The sequence below is a fragment of the Phyllostomus hastatus genome, unplaced genomic scaffold (assembly GCF_019186645.2).
Source record: "Phyllostomus hastatus isolate PE091 unplaced genomic scaffold, TTU_PhHast_1.1 phas_contig_159, whole genome shotgun sequence".
Taxonomy (NCBI): domain Eukaryota; kingdom Metazoa; phylum Chordata; class Mammalia; order Chiroptera; family Phyllostomidae; genus Phyllostomus; species Phyllostomus hastatus.
In genome coordinates, this window is record NW_025333640.1 from 9672252 (window position 1) to 9699504 (window position 27253).

The 27253-nt window shown below is 37.1% G+C and overlaps 1 pseudogene; it reads left to right on the forward strand.

The window, feature by feature from the left end:
* Positions 1-313: 313 nt before the first annotated feature.
* Positions 314-10394, forward strand: LOC123813939 (annotated as a pseudogene).
* Positions 10395-27253: the final 16859 nt, after the last annotated feature.

The following is a 27253-nucleotide window of genomic DNA, read 5'->3' on the forward strand; positions in this document are numbered from 1 at the left end:
AATTCACTTCCTGCTCTAAACGAATTGAGCAAATGTTTCCTTCGTCATTCTCTACTTCACCTAACAACTAGGTAGACAGATGACAAGCTTCTTTAATTCAGCAGCTTACTTTAAAAACTCTTTATACAGACATCACATGGAAGAAGAGAGGACAGAAAAACACTACTTCTTGGATCTCATCGATAGATGTCTCAGGTGTAGAAAAAGGAGAAGGGTGAGAGAAGAGGTGGATTATTAGAAACTTGTGATGTCAGCAACATCAAAAGTGAATTCAAAGTTCACTTTTGATTCAAATAAGAATCCAGGAGTAGACATGGGGAAAATTGACTCAGAAATAATTCACTCAGAGGTAAAACCAGAGCAATGAGGTGAATCCAACTTTTCTGACACATTAGGAAAATGTGTATGAATCAAACCTGAAAAAGGGAAAGCAAATTGTCTAAATGAATAGTAGGAAATAACAGGCTTTGTGCCCCTCTCCTTTCCCTATTTTTGCTCCAAGAAGGATATGGAAAAGTCTTGTCAAGAAGACAAGCAATCAGAAATGAAAAAAAAAGGTTACTAACTAGTATTTCAGAAGGATTACAGTAACATCTGGTTGGGACTGCATACTTATTTTAATCTTCCTTGGAAAGCCTTTAACTTTGAAAAAAGGAAGCATTCAGTTGCTTCAGAAATTGAGGACATTTAAATTTACATGTTTTACTTTGTGACATTTTATAACAATATATCCCACCATGTAAATATTGATTCTTGAATCAATGGTGCAACAGCTGATTAAGTGATCTAGGTTTATATATCTTTTCCTAGAGACTATTCCTTCTCTGTACTACTACAAGTTTAAAGTGATCTAAACTGCATTCAATGAAATTTTCAAAAAAACAACAATGATGCTTTGACCCACATTTCAAAGAAAAAGTTTGTCTTGGTGTGTTACACATGGCATTGTCTCATCACTAAGCCTGAGCCTCTTCCCTTACTAAGATTTTTAAATCTGTAGGCAAAATAAATATTTAAGCTGATGTCATTAGAATGTAGCTATTGTGATAGCCATTTAATATAGAAATACTTTCACTTGTGTTCACAATTTAATTGATGTCTACATCCTCATGGTTCCTTTATTTATTAAGTGGAATTTTGTGACTACTTACAAAGGACATCTAGGGACCAGATACCCTAAACTTCTGTGGATGATAGATGATGACCGATAGATGATAGACAGATGAGAGATAATGAGCTCTCACTAAGCATTAAAATAAAGGAGTAAAGGCAGTCAATTGTATGGTGATAGATAGTAACTACACCTTTGGGGATGATCACTTTGTATTGTATACAGATGTTGAATTAAAATGTACAACTGAAACTAAAAGGAAGGAAAGAAGAAAGGAAAAGAAAGAGGGAGGGAAGGAGGAAGAGAAGGAAGGAAGGAAGGAAAGAAGGAAGGAAGGAAGGAAGGAAGGAAGGAAGGAAGGAAGGAAGGAAGGAAGGAAGGAAGGAAGGAAGGAAGGAAGGAAGGAAGGAAGGAAAGAATGGTCCTTTGTTCAAAGATGAGAAGATTAGTACTCCATAAAAATGAGAATGGAGCCCTGGCTGGTGTAGCTCAGTGGATTGAGCACGGGCTGCGAACCAAAGTGTCACAGGTTTGATTCCCAGTCAGGGCACATGCCTGGCTTGCAGGCCATAACCCCCAGCAACCGCACATTGATGTTTCTCTCTCTCTCTCTCTCCCTCCCTTCCCTCTCTAAAAATAAATAAATAAAATCTTTTTAAAAAAGTTAAAAAAAATGAGAATGGAACAGAGTCTTGAGGACTATGGCACAGGTTCCAGCCAATCATTCCAAAAAGTTCTGACATTTGCTGTGTGCCTAAAAGAGACTAGTCATTCAAGTTTCCAGTACACAAATGTTCCTGTAATTAAAATAACTTTTTCACCTTTTTTAAGTGGCAACATTTTTTCCATCCTATGTCAGACAAATGATTCCCCAGACTTGTTGATTTACCCAAACCACAGTAGAGCTGCCTGAGTGAATCACTGAGTGATTCAGTGATTTTTGTTTGATAGAGAACCATTCAAGAAAAAAAATAAAAATAAGCTAAGGGCTCAACCTTCCACTTTTGTTAGGTAGACTTGGGCTGGAAAGCAATGGGTACAACATTTTCAGAAGAGTTCTCAGTACACATCTACTAGTCTGACAGCATGCTAGGTCTCTAATAGGATCCATACAATATGCAGAGATAATCCACTACTATTGAAATCATTCCATCATCAACAGAATTGTGTGAAAAGTACCTTCAACAAGGTGCACAAGCAGTATTTCAAAGGTATATTTTCCAGAAAAAAAACTTGTCAGAACTAATAAAGGTAGACAAATCTGTGTAAATATAGTTCTACAAATGTACGTTTACACAAATAACAACAAAGCAATGCCCAACATTCCACAACGAAGGAAGGATGCCATCTTATCAATTGATGACAAGTATTTTTATGCGCCTAACATGTGCCATGTTTGTCATTTGGGAGTGAGTCAAATGTGGAAAACAGTGATAAAAAAGGACAGTCAGTTGTTCAAAGCATACTGAGTTCATGAAGTCTTTCTGATTCTCTCTGAGAATGATTTATTTCTTGATGAGATAAACATTGTTGACGCTGCTTAGCACTTGGATATGAAAATTAAAATAAGATGCAGTTCATGCCATAGATGAAATCACAGCCTGATGGAACAGAGATTACAGTGCCTACCATACAATGTACTAAGCTATATCACAGCATGATAACGAAAGACAAGATGCTAAAACAACCATTTCACATAATCACTTTAATTTGAAAGTAGAAATGAGTTTAAGATTAGCTGCAGTAGATTTGGGATGATGGACCTTCATACCACCTCCATCACTCCTCGGGGAACTCAGTCTCTCTAACCTTGGAAGGACTCTTCTCTGTAGAGTTGATAGCCTGAGAGAGAGGTGTTGTCCTCACTATGCAGACCTGTAGTTCTGGTGTGTGCACTACAGTAGGTGAGTTTGCATTCTCCAGTCCACAGAAGAGGAATTCCCAGTTACTGTTCCCTTCATGAAAAAAATATGCAGATTGCTTTTGGCTGTTTTAAGTGTCTCATTTCAACGGAAAATATTCCATCTCTTAAATCAAAAACATCACATCCCAATCACAACTGTTTCTCTTTACAGATTCCCTGCTCTCTTTCTTTTGTTAATATATATATAGTCAACTTCAGAGAGCCTGTCTTTCCTTCCTCCCTTTCTCTCTCATCTGGACTGTCTCATGATCTACCCCTTCAAATACTCTCTTGTGAACATCTATTTGCCTTGGCCTTGTCAGTCTTTCTTCCAATGGAAAAAGATTGAAAAGCCTTGGTTCAATCTAACCATTGATCTACTCCACTTCTACATCTAAGTTCCATAAAGAAAATCACATAGCCATGAAATCTGTCACCAGGAAGAAATATGGTTTTCAACTCTGATCAAGTCTTTGGAGCCAATTAACATTGCTTTATATACCTCTAGTCTATACCTTTTCTCATTACTACAAATAACTTTACTACTTACTATTGACATCTACTCTTTCTCCAACTCCCTTTTCAAACCCCATCTCTCTCATTTGCAGCGGACTATTTTATCCTCTTCTTAACATAGAAAACACAAATCATTTAGGAAGACTTTTTCTTTTTTCATTTTACTCTTTTTCATTTTTAAATATATTTTATTAATTATGCTGTTACAGTTGTCCCATTTTTTTCTCCCCTTTATTTCCCTCCAGGAAGAACTTTTGTTAAAGCTCTATTTTATTATATAAGTATATCTACATACCTACACTCCCTCTATCACTGAGAATTTGTTCTGTCTCCTGCCCAAAGCTTGTCATGCTACCCACATCTTGGACCTACTTGGGTCCCTGCTCCCCCAGTCAGCTCTGCTTTCCTCTCTACTTGAGCCTCTTCCTCTGTTTTGGATTTCACCCACTTTATATAATATCATCAAGCCCCTCTTATGTGAAAAATAAGCCTTCTCTAAACTGGTTTACTGTGTGTCTGTTGCCCAATCTCTCTAGCTTTCCCTGACATTGACCACTGAGTTTCTTAAGAATGGTGTTTGCTTCCCACTTCTTTGCTCACTGTTATCTAGTTTTTCTCCACCACTCAGCAAAAACTGTTCTTGGTGAGACCAAATTCCTGTTGATGCTGTTCCCAAATTGCTATAGCCAATGAATAATTTCCCACCCTATCTTAATTTGATTGTTCTATGATATTTGATACCATAGACAACTTTTTCCAACTCTTTTCTCTCCTCTCTTTTATAACAACATATCTCTTCGTTTTTCTTCTCCCTAAATAAATACTTTTGGTGAGTTGTCTCCTATTTCCCCCACTATTCAAAGGCTCTATTCATCCTCAAGTCTCATGCATTCTACATACTAATCTAGTGTTACCTCAATAACTTCTCCTGAATCAACATGTCCAGCCCTGATCTCACTGTGGATCTAAGACCACATACATATCTCACTAAAGGACAATCCCATATGGATGGCCCATAAATACTCCAAATTCAACATGTTAGAACCCAGCTTAAACTTATAGGATGCTGCTTAGATTTAATGTGCTGTTACAAAACCAGAAACACTATTGACATATAATATATGTCTTTACTGGGAACTTTCAGGAACTAACATCTTTTATAGTAAAGAATCATTCATCTAAAGTTGATTAAATCCTGCAATTTATCTATCTTTCTGTTTATATATTTTTCTATAGAAATATGTTCAGAATGAAGTGTACCAAAAGTTAGCAATAATTATTTCTAAGTTCTAAGATTTAGGGTAACATTTAACATTTATTTTTTGCCTTCTTGTACTGCTCCTATTTTTATAATGAGCTTGTACAATTTTTAATGCAATTTTTAAACTAATCTCATCTCCTTCTTTTTCTGTATTTCCTATTCGCATAGTGTCCTCAAGGGAAACCATCTTCTAATTGGCTTCTCAAGTAAGAATTTTGGATGTTGTCCTTGACTGATCCTCACACCTACTTCTTCTTGAGTGTATCTTAAATTCATTCACGTCCTTTCCATTCCCAGTGCTGTGTCTCAAGTCAGGACTTCATTGCCTCCCACCTTAACTTTTGCAGTGTTTGTTGCTTCCAGTCTCATCCCCTTTCTACATCATTCTCCATACTATTGTCAGAAGTTTCTCTCCAAAACCCAAATCCTTGCATGCCATATGCTATTTAAAATCAGTAGCTTCCAACAGCCTTCATAACAAAATCTCAACTTAGAATTTTTAAATTGTCTAACGAGTATGATTTGACCCATGGTTTTTCAAAATGGTGACCTTGGGATCAGAATAAGGTTCAAATCTAAATTCTCGATGTGCTCTCTCATGACTCAGACAAGTTAATTAATTGCTTTAAGGCTGTTTCTTTGTTGCAAACCAGAGCAATACTTTGCAGAGTCATTTTGTTAGGGAAAACTGCATTTCAGTAGTGGGCATGCTTTAGGTGTTCAAAAAATGGTAACTGTCATTATTTATATTACTACAACTTTCATTATTTCCATGTAGCTCCATCCATGAGGGGAGATAGTGTCTTGTTTATCTTTATGTGGCCATCACTCATGCCTAACACAATGAAGGGGCTCAAATGTTTCCAGATCAAATAATAAGTATAGATGATATTTTGGTCCCTCCCTGGAAGACAGTGGCCTTTTGTAGACTAACTCTGGGCCTTCTAAAATTCATCATTCAAATCATTTCACTTTTTCTATCTGAATCCAATCATAAAGTAAGCTTTCTGTCTGCATGCAGTCGCAGGTTACAGAAAAACCTTCTAGCATGCTCCTTCATCATTTACTCATAAATAACACTGCAATGCCTGTCTCAATTTGAAAAATTCACACAGCACTAATTCTGAGTAATGTCAGAAAAATCTAGGAATGTTTCTGTATATTCTTGATGATGTAACATTATAGACTCTTGCCCTGAAAACTGTAACATTTGTTTTCTTGGATTCCTGAAATTAAATTGAAAAGGCCAGTTCCTAAAGTCAAGACTTAATCAGTCTATTTTTATTTTAACTTATGCACCACCTTAACTTGAAAACCACCAACAAGCACCAAAGTGTTTCAAAGTGCAAACCAGTTACAGTTTCAAGCAGTCATTAAAGTAAATGAAATGCATTGTTTTGACTGAAGAAAAAAGCATTGTCTCTGTAAATTTTTATGGAGTACTGCAAAGGCAGGTTTTTCTATTCCTCCTCTGAATAAACAAAGTCTTAAATTCCACGGATTAAAGAGTAAAATAAAAACAAAATTAAAAATTGACCACACACACCTGCCTGCTTAGCTGTAACATATGTGATTAATATTGCAATTTAGTACCTAGGCAATACTGAGGTACTGAAGGAGGACTTTGTAAAGGTTAGTAACCCTAAATTTGCAGCCATTTAATTTTGTAAGCTGAAATATTGTTCTAAATAATAAATATTTTAAGTAATAATTGAAATGCCTAATAGAGGAATGTTTTTCCTGTTTAACAGTATAAATTCAATATTCACTAAGACTGAGTAATGAGTTAGTCACATCAATGAGACATACCATATAGCTATGAATACAACTTCTAGAATTGTTAAAATGAGATCATCAGAAATCATGATCCTTTCACATTATGTCTTGAAATTGCTAGCCAGCCTCCTCTAGGCTCTACCAAACCACACTAAAACTGAAAGGCAAGAAAAAAGGTTACAGTAACTGTGTGAAGATGGTGGACTTATAAATGTACAACCTTTGATTCTAATGGACACGGTGCTATGGTCTGAATGTTTGTGCCCCACCCCCAAATTCATATGTTGAAATCTTAACCTCCAGAGGTGGTGGTATAAGCGGTGGGGACTTTGGGGGATGCTGAAGTCATGAGGGTGGCACTTTGTTACAACAGCATAAGCAGACTAAGATACCAAGTGATGGAAAATCTATTTGAATAATTTGAGATCATTATATTAGCAAAGAGTGGGAAATTATACATAGAATACATAAGACTCTGAATGGATAAAGCATAATCACGATGAATAAAAATTTACATTTGCTATGATCAATTCCATTATATAATAAAATATATTGTTAGCAACTTTGTGTTAGAATACTTGAAGGAATAATTTACTCAGAAAAATCTACTTGAATCAGTAGTAATCATAACAACAGTACTTTTGATTTTGTATGGAAACTTTCAGGTGATCCACGTTAGTTTACCTTCAGTCTGGATTGGTCAATCAGAATGAAAGAAGTTATTTAGCAGTTTAAGGTAAAAAAAAAAAGGCAACCCAGAAAAATGACACTCACTACTCCAAAATGTAGTGAAAGGAGTAACCCGTTCCGGTTAATATCACCAAAAGCAACATGACCACCTCATAATGCTGACACCTCAACGGGGCAGTCAGCGAGTATCTTTATTTCTTTCAGTTAATGTAACAAAGACACCTAGTAATAAGCTGCTCAGGTTTATAGAATCAGTATAAAGAGGAAGAGAGCCCAGGAACTGCCTAACATACAATACCTTCTGGACCCCATTTTATCATAGAAAATTATTTCTTTTTGATAATGTGTAACTAAATAGTTCCTGTTTTGGTACATTAAAAACTAACCTAGATACCAGTAAAGTGTGATTAGTTTACATTTGGTCTGGAAATAATGAATAGTGGATGATGGACACAAATTCTGTAAAAGAGTGGCGCGCTCACAAAGAATGCAAGAAGTGATGAAGTGTGAGGTGGGGTGCCCAGGGCAGGCTACAAGGTGATGATATATAATGAAGTGCAGCTGAGAATCCCAAGGAATGATCGAGTGACCTGGCAGTGAGCTTGGGGTGGTGGACATCTATTCATAAGGTTAAAAACTTTATCTTGAAAGATTATTAAAATGACCAGTAGGAAACTTGAAAACCCATGAATTTTGATACATGGGTACTACATGGAGTATGAAGGACAATACCTGGCAACTAAAGATTTAAACATGATCTAGATGTCCTGTCTTCAAGTCATCTTCTGTCTTCATGTAACAGTAGTGATACGCTGTCAGAACTATTCTGCCATAATTTTTTGAAATTCCATCATGTCATAATTTAGTTTTAATGAATCCGGGATCTCAACGATACTAATTTATTTCTAAATCTCAGGGTTGGCCTGTTTATTTTTTTGTTTTTTAATTACAGTTTATATTCAATATTATTTTAGTATTAGACATACCACATAGTGCTTAGACAATCAAATACTTTACAAACCTCCCTCTCAGTATTTCCTGTACCCATCTGGTACCATATATAGTTATTACAATATTATTAGCTATATTCGCTATACCCTCTTCCCTGACAACCAACAGTCTCTTTCTGTGTCCATGAGTGTGTTTTAATTTTGTTTGTTTCTTTTGTTCTCAGATTCCACATATGAGTGAAACCATATGGCATTTGTCTTCCTCTAACTGCCTTATTTCACTTAGCATAAATACCCTCTAGGTCCATTCATGCTGCCACAAAGGATAAGATTTCATTCTTTTTATGGTTGAATAATATTCCATTGTGTATATGTGCCACCAGTTTTTTATCCACTCATCAGTTGGTATGCACTTGGGATTGTTTTTCATATCTTGGCTACTGTAAGTATTGCTGCAATGAACTTAGGGGTGCACAGATGCTTTTGAATTAGCGTTTTGGGTTTTTTCAGATAAATACCTAGAAATGGGATCACTGGGTCACAAGGCAGTTCCATTTTTAGTTTTTTGATGTAACTCCATACTGTTTTGCATAGTGGCTGCACCAATCTGTATTGCCACCAAAACACATTAGGGTTCCACTCCACATTCTGAGCAGCACTTGTTGTTCGTTGATTTATTGATGATAGCCATTCAAACAGGTGTGAAGTAATAGCTCATTGAGGTTTTAACTTGCATTTCTCTGGCAATGGGTAACATTAAGCATCTTGTCATATGTCTAATGGCTATCTTTATGGCCTCTTTGGAGCAGTGTCTATTCAGGTTCTCTGCCCATTTTTAATTGGATTATTTGGTGTGTATGTGTGTGTTGAGTAGAATGAGTGCTTTATAAATTTTGGATATTAACCCCTTATCAGATGTGTCATTGGTCAATATATTCTCCCATTCAATAAGTTGTCTTTTCATTTTGTTGATAATTTCCTTTGCTGTGCAAAAACCTTTTAGTTTGATGTAGTCCAATTTGTTTATTTTTTCTTTTGTTTGCCTTGCCTGAGGAGATATATCAGAAAAAAATACTGCTCTGAGAAATGTCCAAGATTTTATTGTCAGTGTTTTCTTCCAGGAATTTTGTGGTTTGGGGTCTTATATTTAAAAACAAGACAGTCAGCTCCACAAAGACATCTGAAACAATATAGTATCTAAAATATAGTAGTGATCAAAAAAATATTGAGTGAGTGAGTGACTGAGTGAGTGAAGGAATCAATAGATGAAAGCAATATGAATCTACAACTAATTAAGGAGGAGGCCAGGATCAGTCAAAGAGCATAAGGCACTGATGGGTTTTCCTGTACCGTTTTTGGGGCTGATCATGAAGTCACTAGACTATAGGCTGCTTAAGCCAGAGACTACATCTCAGTAGCTGTAGTAACTTTAGGACCCAGCACTGGGCCTGCATATAAAATGAATTAAGAAAACTCATTGAGAGACTTGGAAAACAGGTGAACCTAAGTGTGGCAGGCACAGGGTTGGTGGCTGGAGAGGTTGTGGTGCATGCACTGCCATATTTTCACCAAGGTTATGAAGTGCCTGGTGTGCGGGAAGTGGTTGGAGCGCCGGTGGGGGTGGAAACTCGCAGATACTGACCTACTAAGAACTACCTGAGCTACCTGAAAACAATGGATTATTCTGCTTTTGAAACAGACACAATGAGAAATGAATTTGAAAGACTGGCTGTCTGACAACCAACTGAATTGCTCAGTATGAAAGGATATGAACTTCCAGCCCCTTCTTCAGGTCAGAATAATGGTATTACTACAGGGCAAGAGAGTATAAACAATTCTGTGGCCCAGTTAGAGCATCAAGCAGTTTGAATTGATAATCTGGAGCTAATGTCACATCATGGATGCAATGCCTGGAAAGTGTATAATGAAAATCTAGTTTACATGATTGAACATGCACAGAAAGAACTCCAGAAGTTAAGGAAACGTATTCAAGATTTAAACCGGCAGTGAAAGAACATGCAACTCACAGCTGGATCTAAATTAAGAGAAATGAAGTCAAAGTGGGTATCCCTGGTCAGGAGGAATTAGGAGACTGAAAGGACTATTGTGCAATCAGAAAATGAAGCCTTTCAAACGAAGCAGCAACATGGAGAGGCCAACAAAGAAAACATCCAACAAGACTTCTGAAAAGACAAATTAAGTCAGGGGATAGAAAGAAGGCGAATCGGACTTTTCCAGATCAGACACTGGTCTGCGAAGGACAGCATTATCTGAACAAAATCGTCAGAGGTTTTTCGAAACCATAAAAAGTGGACTGTTATATTCTATTTGTACACTAGCAAAATAAAAAATTTCAACTTGGTGGTATTTTTGGCCATAAAGAAACCTTCAGATTTTCAAAAGAATATATCACAGAATTAATTTTGAGGCACTTGAACCATATTTTGTATCCAAGAGAACTTTACTGAAAATTTTCAACATGTACAAGAAGTTGAAAAGTGGAAAATTTTGGTTTATGTGTTTTTCAAATAAAGAGACAGTTCTACACAAATTCCAAACAAGATTACCTCATACTGACCTACTAAGAACTACCTGAGCTACCTGACAACAATGGATTATTCTGCTTTTGAAACAGACACAGTGAGAAATTAATTTGAAAGACTGGCTGTCCGATTACCAAACAAGACTTAAAAATTATAGTGGCTCCATGTATATCAGCTGTCATCATCCTTAGCATAGGTAACAGTTTCACAAAGCTTAATATGTGCTGAGCATCGTTCTCAGTGCTTTAGGTAGATAAACTAAACTGACATGAACAAAAAAATCATTTGATCCTCAAAAAAAAAAAGAAAATTCATTGACTCACCCAAATTCATATTTGTAACAATATTAAATGAAAAGATTGCATGTAATATATAGCTCTTCATTAGACATGGGACTATTTTTAACTGTATTTTTCTTTCTTGAATCATTTTCATTAACTGCTGAACGAAAGTGGCCATATCAACTCAATGTAGGCTCAAATTCAAGTTCTAACTATTGATATATAAATGCATCTATCTCCTTTTGAAGCATGCAAGTGCAGCTTATAAAATTATAATTCTTGATGTATCTTTGGTCTTCTTTATTCTTACCTTAGTCTTTCACCTCATTCCCCATGCAAACCTAATTCTTAGTCCAAGTAAATATTGATTTAATATTCATAGGAATTGGGAGTTAATATGGAGATAACCATCTAGTCAAAACACTTTTTTAAAAATCTGGCATTTTATTTGAAGTAATAGTAGGGCCTTTTATTCAAAATACAAGCTTTTGGCTAACATATAACTTCTATTTCAGTTTGTCTGGCTTTGGGTAAACAGAGCCCTTCCCTCTATCTCATCAACTATGGATTGAACACGCTCGGATGTTGCTACCACCAGCACCCTCTGCTGCTATGAAAAGAATCCTAGCTTCACTCCTTTCTGCTTATCCACTTTGCATGTCTTGCTTCAAGAGATTTTTACCCTAAAAAGGTTTCTGGTCATCCCTATTCCTTCCCCAAGTACACCGCAAGTCACAGAAGGGTCTGTCCTTTCCAAAAGCAGGAGCCAGTAGCAGGAATGTCAGAAAAGCAGACCCATGCTTCATGCTGATGAAAGAGACAGAGATAGGGTGTTATCGGGGGGAAACTTTTAACTGCTTTATAAGAGTTTTAATAAAAATAAAGGACCTGGTTTTTTAAATAACTTTTCTTAATACCATAGAACATGGGTGCTTTAGCAGACAGGAGAGCACATAAGCCAAGTTCTGCAGTGGACTAGATGCAGGGTGAAATTTGTCAAAGACATGGATTTCCAAAAGACCACATCACTTTCATTCATCCCAGTTCTACACTTCACCAGGGAAAATCAGAATGAGGTGTCACAGAGATAACCTTTGAGATGTTTACAGGTTGGGTACAGGAGAGGTGGTGGATGAACAATGTTCCCTCTGACCTATTTTCTTGTGTCATGTGTCACACTGTACAGGACACGATCATCAGTGTGACCTGGATAGAGATGGCACACCACTTCTTGCAAGTCTTCTCGGTTAGCAGTCATGTAGACAGCCATTAGCTGTGACTGCCTGCCCCTTGGCTAAAAACAAAAAAGGAAGAAAAAAAATAAAAACAAAAGAGGAAGAGAAAATCCTCACCACACTCAAAAAACAGGTAGCAAGTTCTGCTGAAATACAAAAGGAGAAAGCAAGGGTTTAAAATTTAGTACTTAGTCCTGGCTGGTATGGCTCAGTGGGTTGAGTGCTGGCCTGCAAACCAAAGGGTCGCTGGTTCAATTCCCAGTCAGAGCACATGCCTGGGCTGTCAGCCAGGTCCCACTGGAGGGCACTCAAGAGACAATCACACATTAATGTTTCTCTCCCTCTCTTTCTCCCTCCCTTCCCCTCTCTAAATATAATAAATGAAATCTTTCTTAAAAATAAGGGAGGGGAGTGGGGGCGGAATGCAGACAGCTGTACTTGAACAACAATAAAATAAAATATCTACAACTTTGGCCAATAGCCTTCACGCTAGGCTGTTTTTTTTTAATTTAAGGATATGCACTATCTTGAAAATCTAGCACACAAGTGCTTTATTTGGGAGGTAATGCTAAGAAGCACCAGGAGAAAAATAGGAAAGTGAAACAGAGGAAGAAGTTGACCGGTAAAGGGTAAGTTTCTGAGCGGGTTATAGTTGTTAGCAGCTGGAGCTCCAATCCCTTTGAGGAACCCAGGAAAACAATGTGAAATATGCCTCAAGAGATATCCTAAGCTGGAGATACATTCCCACCAATGCTATTAGCCATTGGCCAAGAGCTCATGCTTCAGCACTTCCAGTGCACTGTACTCACAGGCCGAGTGAGAGACACTGCACAGAGTTTCACAGTCATGCTGCAGAAAGCAGCAGAGCGGGTGGGCATGGAAATGGTGAGTCCTAAGCAGATACAGCGGTGTTCGCTATGCCAAATTCCCATACGATTAGACTCCAGATGCCAATATTTATCATCTGACCAAAAAATGCAGGAAGGGAGAAAAAGTACCCTGCTATGTAAGAGAACACTATATATGTAAGAAGAAACTAGAACAACATTATTTTAAAAGGACACTTCCCCACTCTTAATTTCTTGGGCCTTTTAGAAATTATATTAGTTTAGAGGAGGGGCTGGCATACTAGGGACTTTCAGCCAAATCCAGCCTGCCAACTATTATTGTCCAGCCCCCAAACAAAGAATGATGTTTACATTTTTAAACAGTTGGGGGAAAGTTAGAAGACGACTATTTCATGACATGTGAAATTTATATGATATTCAAATTTCACTGTCCATAAATATTTATTGAAACAAAGGCACACTCATCCGTTTACATAATGTCAATGGTTGTGCTGTCGATGGCAGAGTTGAGCAGCTGTGACAGAGAACATCTGGTCTTCGAGGCTTAAAAGTTTTCCTATCTGGCCCTTTACAGAAAGCTCGCCAAGCCATAGCTTAGAATCAGACTCGCTCTCAGGGACTCTTCAGGATGGTGGAGATCCCCTGGAGTGGGGTTGGGGGTTGGAGGAAAGGGATGGTCTCCCTTATGGAGCATCAAAACCCCTGATTCAGCGCCACCAGTCAGTCTCTGAGCTTCTTGAGTAAGGATGGCTACTATTATTCTTCCCTCCTCTAAATTGATCAGCACAGAACAGATATTGAGAGTCTCCCGTTATTGCCAACAAAAAAGTTGTGGTTTCTTGTTAAGAAAGTATGTGCTAAGGAATGAGATTCTTACAAGTAGTGATGAAAATGGAATAAACTTTAAGATTTAGGATCCCTGTTTTCTCTAATACAAAACATAACACTTTGCAAACACCTGCTCCGTTTTGAGTTTTTCCAGACATAAATTCACCCTGGAAACTAGTGTTTGAACTCTGGCAAAGGAGCTAATTTTGAAAAAGGAGATGAAAAGATACCACTCCAAGAGGTAACTCTGGAAAAAAGGTCGGCGGCAGCAGGTGAGAGGGGAGCTTAATTCATATTATTTAATCATCGGGCATCAAGCTAATACATTACTGAAGGAATAAAGATTTAGATAAAACATTGAACAGAGGGCAAAAGAATTAAAACTGGTCCCTTTAATCAGATCCCAAGGGGATCCAGTATGCGAAGTTTAATCCAGCACCTAACCACACGGTTGGTTGCTCAGCCACGGAAGCCAGGACGATATACGTAGACCAGGTCTTTTCCAGGGAGTGTTACCATGATCTATAAATCAGAATTTTGTTCTTCAGAATGCTGAAGTCTATTCTCAAGGCCATGTTTACAGGAGAACAGCGTATTCTCCGGGCACACACGTCAATGCAAAGAGAACTTTAAATAGCACAGGAGAAAAGTGTTCTTGGTAGTCACACAGCCTATGATAAACTTTGAAGTACAAATGAGAAGTGGAAGTGAATGTTAAATGTATGCCTTGTCCTAAAACTTCATGAAAAATGAAATGTACAAGAAGAGTTGGATCCCTGCCATGACACCCATTACAGTGTAGACGAAGGCTCTGACCTTCGTGTTATACTTACTGTGTTTTTGACACATTTAGTCAATTAAAACGGGTGAAGTGTAATTTGTTTTTCTAAAGTTTAATACAGCATGTCAATAGAAGTTAACCAAAATTTATAGTTGGAACACTAAAGCTGCCACATGCGCTTAAACAAATGAACACAATTTATCATGGTTGAAATAAAGAGAACATCACGGGCATTGGGCTTTACACTTCACATAAGCGCGTTGCCAAATATAGGAAAGCAGGCTGCTTCTCACACTTCCAATGAGAAAGACATTTTAGTTCACATTAAATATTGGTGTGAAAAATCTGGCAGGTATCCAGTCCTAAGGAGTGTTAACGTTGGCACTTCCACTGTGTACTTTTACTATAAATTGTTGTAGCGTTTATTTGACATGGAATACCCAAAGGATTGATGAGCAAAGAAAGGAAGATTTTTTTATTGTGCCGTATTACCTTTTTCAGACATCTATACTAAGCCTTTACATCTTCAAAGTCTAAACAAGTAGCCACCTGTATTCAATCGGTTTAAGATATTTTCATGAAACTATAGCTTGCCTTTTTATAAACCTATAAAAGCACACATTTTCCATTTTATTAGTCAGCAAAGCAGTGGCAGATTTAATAATAAAACTTATAAATACAGTTTCTTTATAGACAGTTTAACTTTTTTGCTTGTTTAAAATGCCACAAGAACAACCACATTTATTTCAGTTTCTGTCCCTATCATATAGAAACAAGTAGCTACAATTTTGTGTATCTTTAGATTTGTACAAATTCACCTACCACTCAGAGCTTTATATAGCAGCCTACAGACTCCTAAAGATTTAAGGGAAACCTGATACCACTAGGGGAAAACTATCTACTACAACCAAATACATGCATTTGATTTTGGCATCCATAATATGTGCGCCATTTACATATAGCTACAGTAATCAGGCACTTTGAATTTCTAACAGCAATTTAAAATAAGTCTGCGTCCCTTTTTTATATTAAATAAATGCTTCCAGTTGTGACCACAAATAAACATACAGTGCCTATGTAAAAATATGGGTGGGATATTTGAATGGATTTTAAAAGTTGGGACTGGCATAAGTTAATCAAGCTGTAATATTTGGGGACTAACATGGCATAAAGTTAAGTGGTTATGTAAGATTTCAGAGTTTAAGTAGATAAAACATATACATAAAAGCCCACTGATAATCATATTTTTAAAACACCTAGATGACCCTACTGTGTTCTCTAAGCCCCTAACCCAAGACTTTTACACTGAAGAAGAATGGTTTTAATATTTAACAGTCAATTAAGTTAACATAATCAATGGTTTCAATGCTTAACTTAATCAAAGGCTATGTCTTAAAAAAGCTACCATTAGTCTAAATTATGACTAACATAGTATATTATCCTATCTTTCTAAATCAAATAATACCAAAATATTTGAATATATATACAACTATAAATATGTATGAATATATGTAAATGTATGAATATAATTATATGATCATAAATCAAAGTAAGCCAAAATACATATCAAATTGGTATTGGTATAAACAATTATACCTAGGGTTATTCAGTTGGCAGGAAGAGACAATAAACAAAAAGAAAATTACATTATTAAAAGGTTCATCCATTAAAAGCAGCATAATTATATGATCACCTTTCAAAAAAATCTTTGGTTATATATGTGTATGTTTCTTTAAAAGGTACATGAAACAATAGTCATCAAAATATTATCAGTACTCTTCAGATAATTACCCAGAAGTGGAATAGCAGTATACATAGATGCCAAATCATAATGTTGCACAGTGAAACCTATACAATGTTATAAACCAATGTCACCTCAATTTTAGGAAATGTTTGATGGTACTTTTTCTTAATATGCAACATTTTTTATGATACTTCCTTTCTCTCTTTTTGGCTGATGTTTTAAACAGTGATCATTACTATATGTAAAATATATGATGAAAGGGCTATTTTCATTGGAGGAAAAAAACCTAAAAACTGGAGAAAGAAATACTAGCCTAAATTTCTCTCATTATAAATACTTCCTGTGGGGGAAATTTTTAAGCCTTGAAATGCACAGAAACATTCTTATTTTTAGAGGAAGAAGTCACGACAAAAAAGGATTTGGTGCATGCTGCTCTTGGCCTCACTGCCCATTCTCCCTGCTGGCCTTTGTAAGATTATCTCTGCACTGTATGTGGACCAATGGGCATTGAGAATAAACACTACATTTCCCATTCTCCCTTATATGGAACAATGTAGGAAAGCGCCCAAATTCTACCAAACTAGATGTACGCAGAGGTGATGTATGCTCGGGCCTGAACCATGGAAAGTAGTGTAAGCCACATGCAACCCCGCACACCAGAGCAAGTTAGAGAGACCATTACAGAGCAAGAAAAGAGAGTAGTTACTGTGTTATAAACCTGGATGGCTTATGCCTGGATTATTAGAAGAGAAACAAATACACTTTTACATTTTCAAAGCCTCTGTTATTTTATTTTTATATTGTTAACAAATGACATATTCTACAAACACAGAGTTTGGTACCTACAAGTTGAGCCACCTTAAAAACACTTAAAATATGAAATGTTAATTTTGTGGTCAGATGGTAACCAGAGAGAGAACAGATACTGCAGTCTGGAACGTTGGTGATCCTTGTTACACCTTGGTGCATTACTTGATTGACCGTACTGGTTGGTAAGCTACAGATCACAGTACCTTCCAATACAATCACATGCAGGTAGACCCTATGAATGAGATTACCTGGGGAGGAGGGATCATAATATTATTGAGACCTGGTTTTTGCTTACTAAGGTTAGCATTCCCACAGGAGAAAATAGTCCAAGAAAATTACAAGATATTTCTTTAGGCAGATTTAGCAGGAGATAAGACTGGCTCAGTCTTCTCAAAAATATCACTGAGCTCTGGCCAAGTGGCTCAGTTGGTTGGAGTGATGTCCCATGCACCAAAGGGTTGCAAGTTCAGTCCCTGGTCAGGGCACATACCTGGGTTGCAGGTTTGATCCCTGGTAGGGGTGCATACAGGAGGCAACTAATGGATGTTTCACGTCGATGTCACTCTCTCTCCCTCCCTCTCTCCTACTCTCCCTTCCCTCTTTTCTTTCTAAAATCGATAAACATGTCCTCAAGTGAGGATTTTATAAAAAACCCCTGTCATAAATGGTGCCAGTCTAGTGAAAAATCAGATAAAGATATGGCCTTTTGCCTTCTCACACAAGATTGCTATTTCAAATTACCTAAAACTCACTATAAATAAAAGGTTCTTGCTATAAATAAAAACCTAATTGCAGAAAAAGAGAGAAAGTACAAGTACACAAATAATAAATGACAAAGGGGAAATAAATAAAACTGAAAATTATAAGATTCCATATTGTATAATTCTATGAAAATAAATTTGAATACCTAGCTAAAATAGTGAATTTCCTATAAAATACATTTATTAAATTTGACCCTTTCTGTCCAGATAAATACTAGTTCTCTATTGCTGCCATAAAAAGTAACCATGAACTTAGGGCTTCAAACATCACACATTTACCATTTTATAGTTCTGCAGGTCAGAAACCCAATGTGGGTCTCACTGGACTAAAATCAAGGTGTCCACAGGCTGCTTCCATTTCTGGAGGTTCTAGAGAAGAGCTGGCTTCCTGTTCGTTCATGTGTTGGCAGAATTCCTTTCTGTGGCTGCACGACCAAGGTCTCTGTTTTCTTACTGATTATCAGTCAGCTGAGGGTTGTCCCCTGCTCCCAGCAGTCGACCCCATTCTTTGGCTTATAGTCCTTTACTTCATCATGAAAGCCAGGAACTGTGAATGCAGGTCAAGTCCTCTCACGGTGCCTTCCCTGACCCAGCAGGAGAAGGTTATTTAATTTTAAGTTCTCAGAGGAGGAAACAGTCAAGGATAATCTCCCCATCTCAAGGTCTTTACCCTCCATCACATCTGCAAACTCCTTTTTCCTGTGTAATGTAACATATGCACAGGGACTGGGGATTAGGGCATGGATGTCTTTACAGCCCATTACTCTAGCACGGATCCAAACACAGATTTCTTTAAAAAAATCGAAACGATGTTCAATATCTCTAGCTATCAGAGAGATGCAAATTAAAACCACAATGAGATACCACTTCACACCAGACAGAATGGCCATCATAAACAAAGCAACAAACAAGTGTTGGAGAGGTTGTGGAGAAAAGGGGACCCTAGTGCACTGCTGGTGGGACTGCAGACTGGTACAACCACTATGGAAAGCAGTATGGAACTTCCTCAGAAAACTAAAAATAGACCTGCCTTTTGACCCTGCAATTCCACTGCTGGGACTATACCCTAAGAACACTAAAACACCAATCCAAAAGAACCTTTGCACCCCAATGTTCATAGCAGCACAATTTACAATAGCTAGATGCTGGAAGCAACCAAGATGCCCATCAGTGAATGAATGGATCCAAAAACTATGGTACATTTACACAATGGAATTCTATGCAGCAGAAAGAAAGAAGGAGCTCCTACCCTTTGCAACAGCATGGATGGAGCTGGAAAACATTATGCTAAGGGAAACAAGCCAGGCAGTGAAAGACAAATACCATATGATCTCACCTTTAACAGGAACCTAAATAACAAAAGAAACAAGCAAAATATAACCAAAGACACTGAAATAGAGGACAGGCTGATGGTGACCTGAGGGGAGAGAAGAGGGAATTTAAGGGGACAGTGGGAAGGGTTCACAGGAACAAACTTAAAGGACACATGGTCATAGACTAAGGGGAGGGTGGTAATGGGAAGGGAAGTGGGGGGGGTGGGAGGGGGGACTGGATTGGGAGTAAAAAGGAGAAAACTGTATTTGAACAATGATTAAAAAATAATAATAATAAAAAAAATCTTGGATTGATTTTTATAGGAGAAATGGGAACCTAGACCTCAAAAATTACCATATGTAGATGGTTTCACATGGGAACTTAGCCAAACCTTCAAAGACTACATAATACAATGCTACTTAAATTTTTCCAAGCATCAACACATTTCCAAAAATTTTATCATAAAGAAAAAATATAGCATTGATCTATAAACCTGATAAAATACTGCAGCAAAGGAAAACACAGACCAATCTTACTTTGGATTATCAAGGAAAAACATCTTAAATAAAATGTTTGGAAATAGAATCCAACAGCACATTAAAAATTAATATCTCATGACCAAGTAAGGTTTGTTACATGAATCCAAGAGTGATTCAATATTAAAAAACCCATTAGTATAACCACCATTTTAAAAGGTATAAAAAGTATTTGACTATTGACATAGATACTAAAAAACTTGAACATAATTCAAAAGTAATATATGATAAAATACTTTGCAAAATAGAAAATCATAGATTTTTCTTTAAATTGATAAAATATATTTATCTCAATTCTAAAGCCAGCATATTTCTTAGTAGTAAACACTAAAGGCTTTTCCACTAAGATCCAGAACAAAGCAAGGATGCCAGATATTCCATTCAATTGTTTAACACAGAATTGGACCTATTGGCTAACACAATAAAACAAGAGAAAATAATTGGAGATAAAAGAATTGGAAAAAAAGTAAAATTTTCTCTATCTGCACATGGTATAATACTTTACCTGGAATATCTGGGTCAATGATAGAACCATCATAAATGAAATAGTTTAGTAAAATAGCAAGATGCAAAATTATACAAAAATATATAGCTATAAATATATAAATATATAAATAATAACCAGTCAAAAATATAATGACAGAAAAGAAAAGAAATCAACAAAAAGTAAAAGTAAACATTTTGTAAACTAGCAGTAGTGTACAAAACCATATGAGCAACATTACAAAAATCCTGAAACACCAAATTGAAATTGAAGAAAAGGAAAGACAGCCCTTCCTCATCACTGGAATGACTCAACCAAAAAAAGAAAAAAAAAAAAAAACAACAACAACAACAAAAAAGTTGTCAAATATCCTCCTAGTTAATACAAATATTTTCCCCCAAAATAGGTATAAAACCCAGGGTTGCACAGGTTGGCTCTAGGACCTGTGTTTGTATACTGAGTGTGTGCAAATTAACTGATAAGCGCCTTATTTAAAAAGGGCCAAGAGAAAAATGACTAACTCTCCTACACATCAAAACATGGCATATAAGTAAATAACTAGAGTAATACAACAGAAAGTTTAAAAATTAATACAGCTACATATGGAAATTTAGACTAAAATTGAGATAGCATCTCATATCTCTGAGGATGAGATGGACTTTTTAATAAATAGTATTGTGACAAATGCATGCTCATTGGAAAGTGGAAAAAAGGTAAAAGAAAAAAAGATAAATGCCAATTTATTAGAAAGCACTTGCAACAAATATCAAAGAGAAAGAGTTAATCAACCCATTATACAGAGAACTCTCAGGACAAAAAGGAGTATTTTTTCAGCTTTACGAGGTATAATAGGCAAATAAAATGATAAGATGTGGAAAGTGTACATTTATTCATTATGAAACTATTTATGAGAACCTACTTGGTGTGAAGTTGTTCACCTGAACCTGGGACACAGCATGATGTTGTGCATGCACACGTCTGTTCAAAGTACGAAAACCCCCTTGAAGGCCTTTCCACTGCGGTAGCATCCCCTTTGGCAGTCAAGGGCAACTGCTCTACTAATTTCCTGCACGTGTTTTTATTTTACTCTTTGCCTTCTTGAAGACCCTGGAATGCAAAATAAGCCATGAAAAGGACTGTAAATATCCTTTGATATTTTAAGATAACAGAAATATCCCTATACATCATAATATTTATTTGAAAACTTTAAAAATGTATTTACTTAAGCTATTTTTATTAGAATATAAGGTCCTAATTTTAAAAGTAAATTTCCACCATCTTTTGTTTGCAACCGTTAAAGTAGTCAATTATGTGTTTATTTAACCCTGATTGTAACTTGAAAAATCTAATATGACAGTAATTGCATTACTCACAATTCAATATTTGGCTCTACATTTTATGTCACTCATAGCTCTAACTACAGCTGTTGAAGAATTCTGAGCTTAGAGCCTTCCATTATTTCTTACTCAAACATACAGAGTTCAAGTTTGTTTAATAATTTATTTAATAATTTTGTTTAAACAGGACTATTTATTTGCCTTGGTAGCAAAATTGTTGCTTTTTTTCCCCCTAATAGGTTATTCTTATTGTCATGAAGGGAGTCCCAGTGAGAACAAGGGCAATGTATGTTTTCCATCTGACAAGAGAACTATACCCACTTTTGTATTATTTACACAATAATGATCAAGGCCTAGGGCATTTCCTGGGGATTAATGGCTGGCTGGGAGATTGGCTGAAGGCCATTAACCTGGGGCAGTCATTAATTTTCTTAGAAAACCTGGGTTGAAGTCATTATTTCTATTATAAGATCAATAACACACATCCCTCACCATCACCACCACCACCACCACCAAAAAAACCTCATTGGAAATCACTTTTTTCTGGAATTTTTCTTAAGTACATTCAATCAGTAGGTTAGAATGTAAAAGAAAGGTCACTGAAATCCTGAACTTAGTAGCATGACAGGCCTCGTCACCCGGACGTGAGTGTCACGAACATTTGTGATTGTTTCGTCTCTACCCTGACTTAGAAGTCCAGCTAAAAATAAAGCCTCTCTCATGCTCTCCCTCCCTCCACCTCTCTCCTCCCCTCCCTCTTCCTTGAGGTCTTCCGTCAGCAAGTTTCCACTCAAGGTGTAAATCTGCAAAAGCAGCATGTGGTAGGTCACACAATATACAGATTATTGGAGAGCCGGTGGGACTGTGACTCTACAGTGTTCTCATTAATGGCATTTTCTCAGAATTAAATGTGTGAAAGAACTGTTCTTTCTTAACAACTTAACTGAAATCGATCTAAGAAAACGAGAATCCACATGATTAAAGAAGGCGTGATTTGTCATTCACTGCTTTGATGCTGTAAACACTGAGGTTGGCAAGGGGAGGGCTTTGACGCATGAAGTACCACCGAAAGCGCAGCAACATTGAGAGCCCTGAAAGAAGCAAGAGTACATATCATAAAATAAATGTTAAAGAACCTCAGCAAATGCATATCGGTGCATAAAGCATTAAAGTGTGTGGTTAAGGCAGCACCCTGTTGAACAAAGGGAGAGTTCCCTCCATCAGTTCTCTGGTTCAGACTTTTTTGAAGATTGGCTCCATTGTCTGTCTCTCAGGAGTTCCTACATTCTTTTAGGCTAGGAGTAAAGTACTAACTTCCCAAAAAGTAAATAAAGCAATTTTTAAAATTTCCTCCATCTATTCCCTCATCTTTAAAATAGAGATAATGTGAATTACATTAAGTGTGCTATTCCAGGGCCAACTGTTATTATGTAATGCAGTAAAAATAACTAATCATCTAGGATGCACCAGAAATAGTAGATGAAGTGTGATATGCAATTGGAGTCCCTTCCCACCTTCTTTTCATTGACCTAATCTACATCTCAGTCACTCCTTACCCTTAAATAAGGAGCTGGGACATTGTCATGTTCTCAATTGTCAATGTGCTTACTTCACTTCCTTGGAAGTCCAATCCTTGAAGATTATTGTCATAGTCTTATTTATTGGGCCCAGGTGGCTTCACTGGAGAATTCAACCAGGCATTTAAGAAAGAAATGGTGTCAATTCTACACAAACTGTTCCACAAAATTAAAGAGGAAAGAAAATTTACCAGCTCTTTGCATGATGCCAAAAGTTCTCTGACATGAAAACAAGACAGACCTTGTAAGAAAAGAAAACCATCAACCAATATTCTACATGCACATAAATGCAAAATTTTAAACAAAATTTTAGCAAATCGAATCCAGCAATATCTAAAAAGGATAACACAAAGTGGCAAAATAGGGCTCATTTGAAAAAAGCAAAGTTCGTTGAACATTCAAACGTTAATCAATGTAATTTAGCACATTAACAGACTAAAAAGTAAAAATCATATGCTCTCAACAAATGTAGAAAGAACACTTGACAACATTACATATGCAAATCTGCTAAAAACTCTTAGCAAAGCAGGACCTGAAAGGAACTTCTGCAACTTGATAGAGGTCATCTACAGAAAACTTACAGCTACAAATCACGTTGAATGAGAAGGAGCCCTGGCTGGGTGGCTCAGTTGGTTGTAGCATAATGCCATACACCAGAAGGTTGTGGGTTCGATTCCCAGTCAAGGCATACACCTGGGTTGCAGGCTTGATCCCTGGTTGGGGCACATATGGGAGGCACCAACTAATGTTTCTCACATCAATGTCTCTCTCTCTCCCTTTCACCCTATTTAAAAAGTCATGAGGAGATATCTTACGGTGAGGATAAAAAACAAAAAACAAACCAAAAAACCCCCAACAAACCCTAGAACTAGAACTTAGGTTTAAAATTTTAAAAACTATTAAAAATAAAAATCTGTAATCATATCTTGAAGTGAGGATTTTTAAAAAGTCTAATGAGAAAGACTAAAACCTTTTCCCCTAAGACCAGGAAAAACTCAGGGATATCCCTTACCATGTCTGTTCCACGCTGGGCCGGAAGTTGAAGCCAGTTCAATAAGAGAAGTAAGAGAAATAAAGGATATCCAAACTAGAAAGAAATAAACTGCCTCTATTTGCAGAAAAAATGACCATCTCTGCAGAAAATCCTTCAGAAATTGCCACAAAAGAAAAAACTATTAGAAACTATAAAAATTCTTGCAGAAAATTGGAATTTTTAAGATAATCTTGTAGGGAGGAAGTTCTATCACACAAACCTCTAAAGCTGTAACAGAAAAAAGTGATAGATTCAACTACATAAAAAAATTGTAAGCAAAAATGCTACAAAGAAAGTCAAAGACAAAAAACAAATTGGGATAAAATATTTCCATCTCACAAAGGGATAATTTATTAATATATTAACAGTTCCTATAAATCAATTTAAAAACTCAGAAGCCCAACATGAAAGCAGCCAAATAATAAAATCAGAGAGGTCATAAAACAGTAACTGTAAATGTTTTTAAACATATTAAAAGACACATGCCTTCATAATACAAGAACTTCAAATTAAAACTTTTAAATTATTATACAACTATTTTTGCATTTGTTGACCAAAAAACTCTTAAAGTTCCATGCATTCTGCTAGTGAAGGTGCATGCAAACACATTGCTTCCGGCAGCAAGCACTGGTCCATAGCTTTCATGGAAAGTAATTTGGCAACATGATATAAAATATAAGATGCACATGCCTTTTGATGACACTCTCAGATCTAGGAATTTCTCCTGCAGATATGTTTGCAGATGTACAAAATAATCTGTTCAATGTTACTCACTGCAACTTTATTTATAATGCCAAAAAATGAAAAAAAAACTTAAATATCCATCAGTGAAGGACTAATAATAATTATGTCATATTAATATAAGCTACCTCTAAAAAGAATGAGCCAGATCTTAATATAATGCTATAGAAGGATTTCTATCATATGCTGCTGAGTTCAAAAGGCACCATGTAGGCCCTGACTGGTGGGGCTCCGTTGGTGGTTGTTCTGCAAAGTGAAAGGTCACTGGTTCAATTCCCGACAAGGGCCTGGGTTGCAGGTTTGGTCCCCGGTTGTTCGGTCCCCGGGTGGAGGTGCATTTGAGAGGCAACTAATTGATCGATATTTCTCTCTCACATCAATGTTTCTCTCCCTCTCTTTCTCCCTCCCTTCCCCTCTCTCCATAAATAAAATCATTTAAAAAAAGCACCACGTAGAAGACTATTGTAACCAGAATGATGGACCAATACTTGTCTCTTCCAGAAACACAACAAAAAGAATAAGTAAACAACTAACACTTTGGGGTGGAAATGGGAGGGAGGTGGGGAGTACTGGAGGAGTGGGCTGGGATGGGAGTAAAGGACAGAAAACTACTTGAACAACAATTAAAATTTAAGAAGTTATAAAAAATAAATTAATTAATTAAAATTAAAATTTAAAAAACACTCAACAAAAACAGCTCTGGGTAGGATCTGGACCACAATAAGGAAGCAGCGCAAATCCTGTGGAGCTCAGAAAAGCACGCGGAAGAATTTTACCTGTGTCAGCCCAGCCCCCCGGCCCAGAGCAGCTCTGAATGAAGAGGAGGTCCCTCAGAGGGATTCACCCCACGGGGAAAGAGAGGACAGAAGGACCCCAGCAATCCGCACCACCACTGTGGATTTCTGTAGCCTTCGCGGGTGAGTGGCCCACAGTGTTCACCAGTGCTGAACTCAGAAATGCGGAGAAGGGGAGCTGATAGGACTGGGTACGGCCATGAGCAGTGTCAGCATTCAGGGAAGGAAGCACAGTAGATGGCTGTTCTAGCCCTGGAGAAGTGCAAGACTCCTCCAAACACCATCAGACAGAATTTTAGATACCGTCCCACATCCACGTCCCCACCCTACCCTGTGGCTCAGGGACAGACTGAAGCAGCAAGGGTCTGAACCTGCAGCAACTGAAATCTCCTGGGTGAATTTCCAAAGTCACCTGAAATAACCATGATCTGGGAACTACCTAGAAGTCGAAAACCAAAGTGGTCATGGGAGAACAAGCCACGTGGCAGATATTAACATCAAAAGCTAATTGCTATTTAAACACAAAACACTATTTCTAACTGAATAGTGTGGTCCCGCCAAACACATTTCAGGCACTTAAAAAGTAATTGAGCCGAAGTAAGCCATCATGTGCTATCCTAGCCACGTGGGTCATTTTTATAAAGCTGAAATCATTTATAATTCAGTTTTACCCAGTTTTAATTTTCTTGAGGTATAAACGGGCAGTGTGTGAAACCAATTGAGTCCTCTATTTTCTTCCTAATTTCCAGCCAAAAAATAAAATCCCTGGAGAAATGTTGCATTTATCTCCACAACCTTTCCTTACAAAACAAAACAGAGCACAACATATTTTCACAAAGTCGATTACAGAACAGTTAAGTCAATCACCACAACGGGAGGCGATCACGAGGGCTCCGAAAACGAGAGGGTCTGAGACGCCCCCCACATGCAGGCACAATGAGACAGACTCAGACTGCAGGCGCAGCCAGACTGCAAGGCTCTGACCGCACTGAAACCAGAGCTCTGCCTCTGCAGTCCATTCACAAAACCGAACTGATGGTAATTAATTCATGATTAGTTCATTTCAGCTAATATATGAGCCTAAGCTTTTGCTGAGTGATGTAATATTTCAAAAGTGGAGCTGTGCAATGGAATTTATTGGACTTCCTGAAATCACCAATGTAATTGTTTTTGCTGTTCACATATTAGGCACAGTCTCGAGGGGAAAAGTTGATTCTTCGCATATAATACTCTTTCCCTGAAGTTTGAAGGTCTGTCATCTTTCTCCATATACTCACTTCATTAAAGAGTTTACAGCTTGCAAGAGGGTCACAAAGTCTGAGTAACAAAATGACTGTCCTGACAGATTTAGACAATAAAACCACCAGATTGTGACATAAATGTTTTTCTCAGAGGCTGT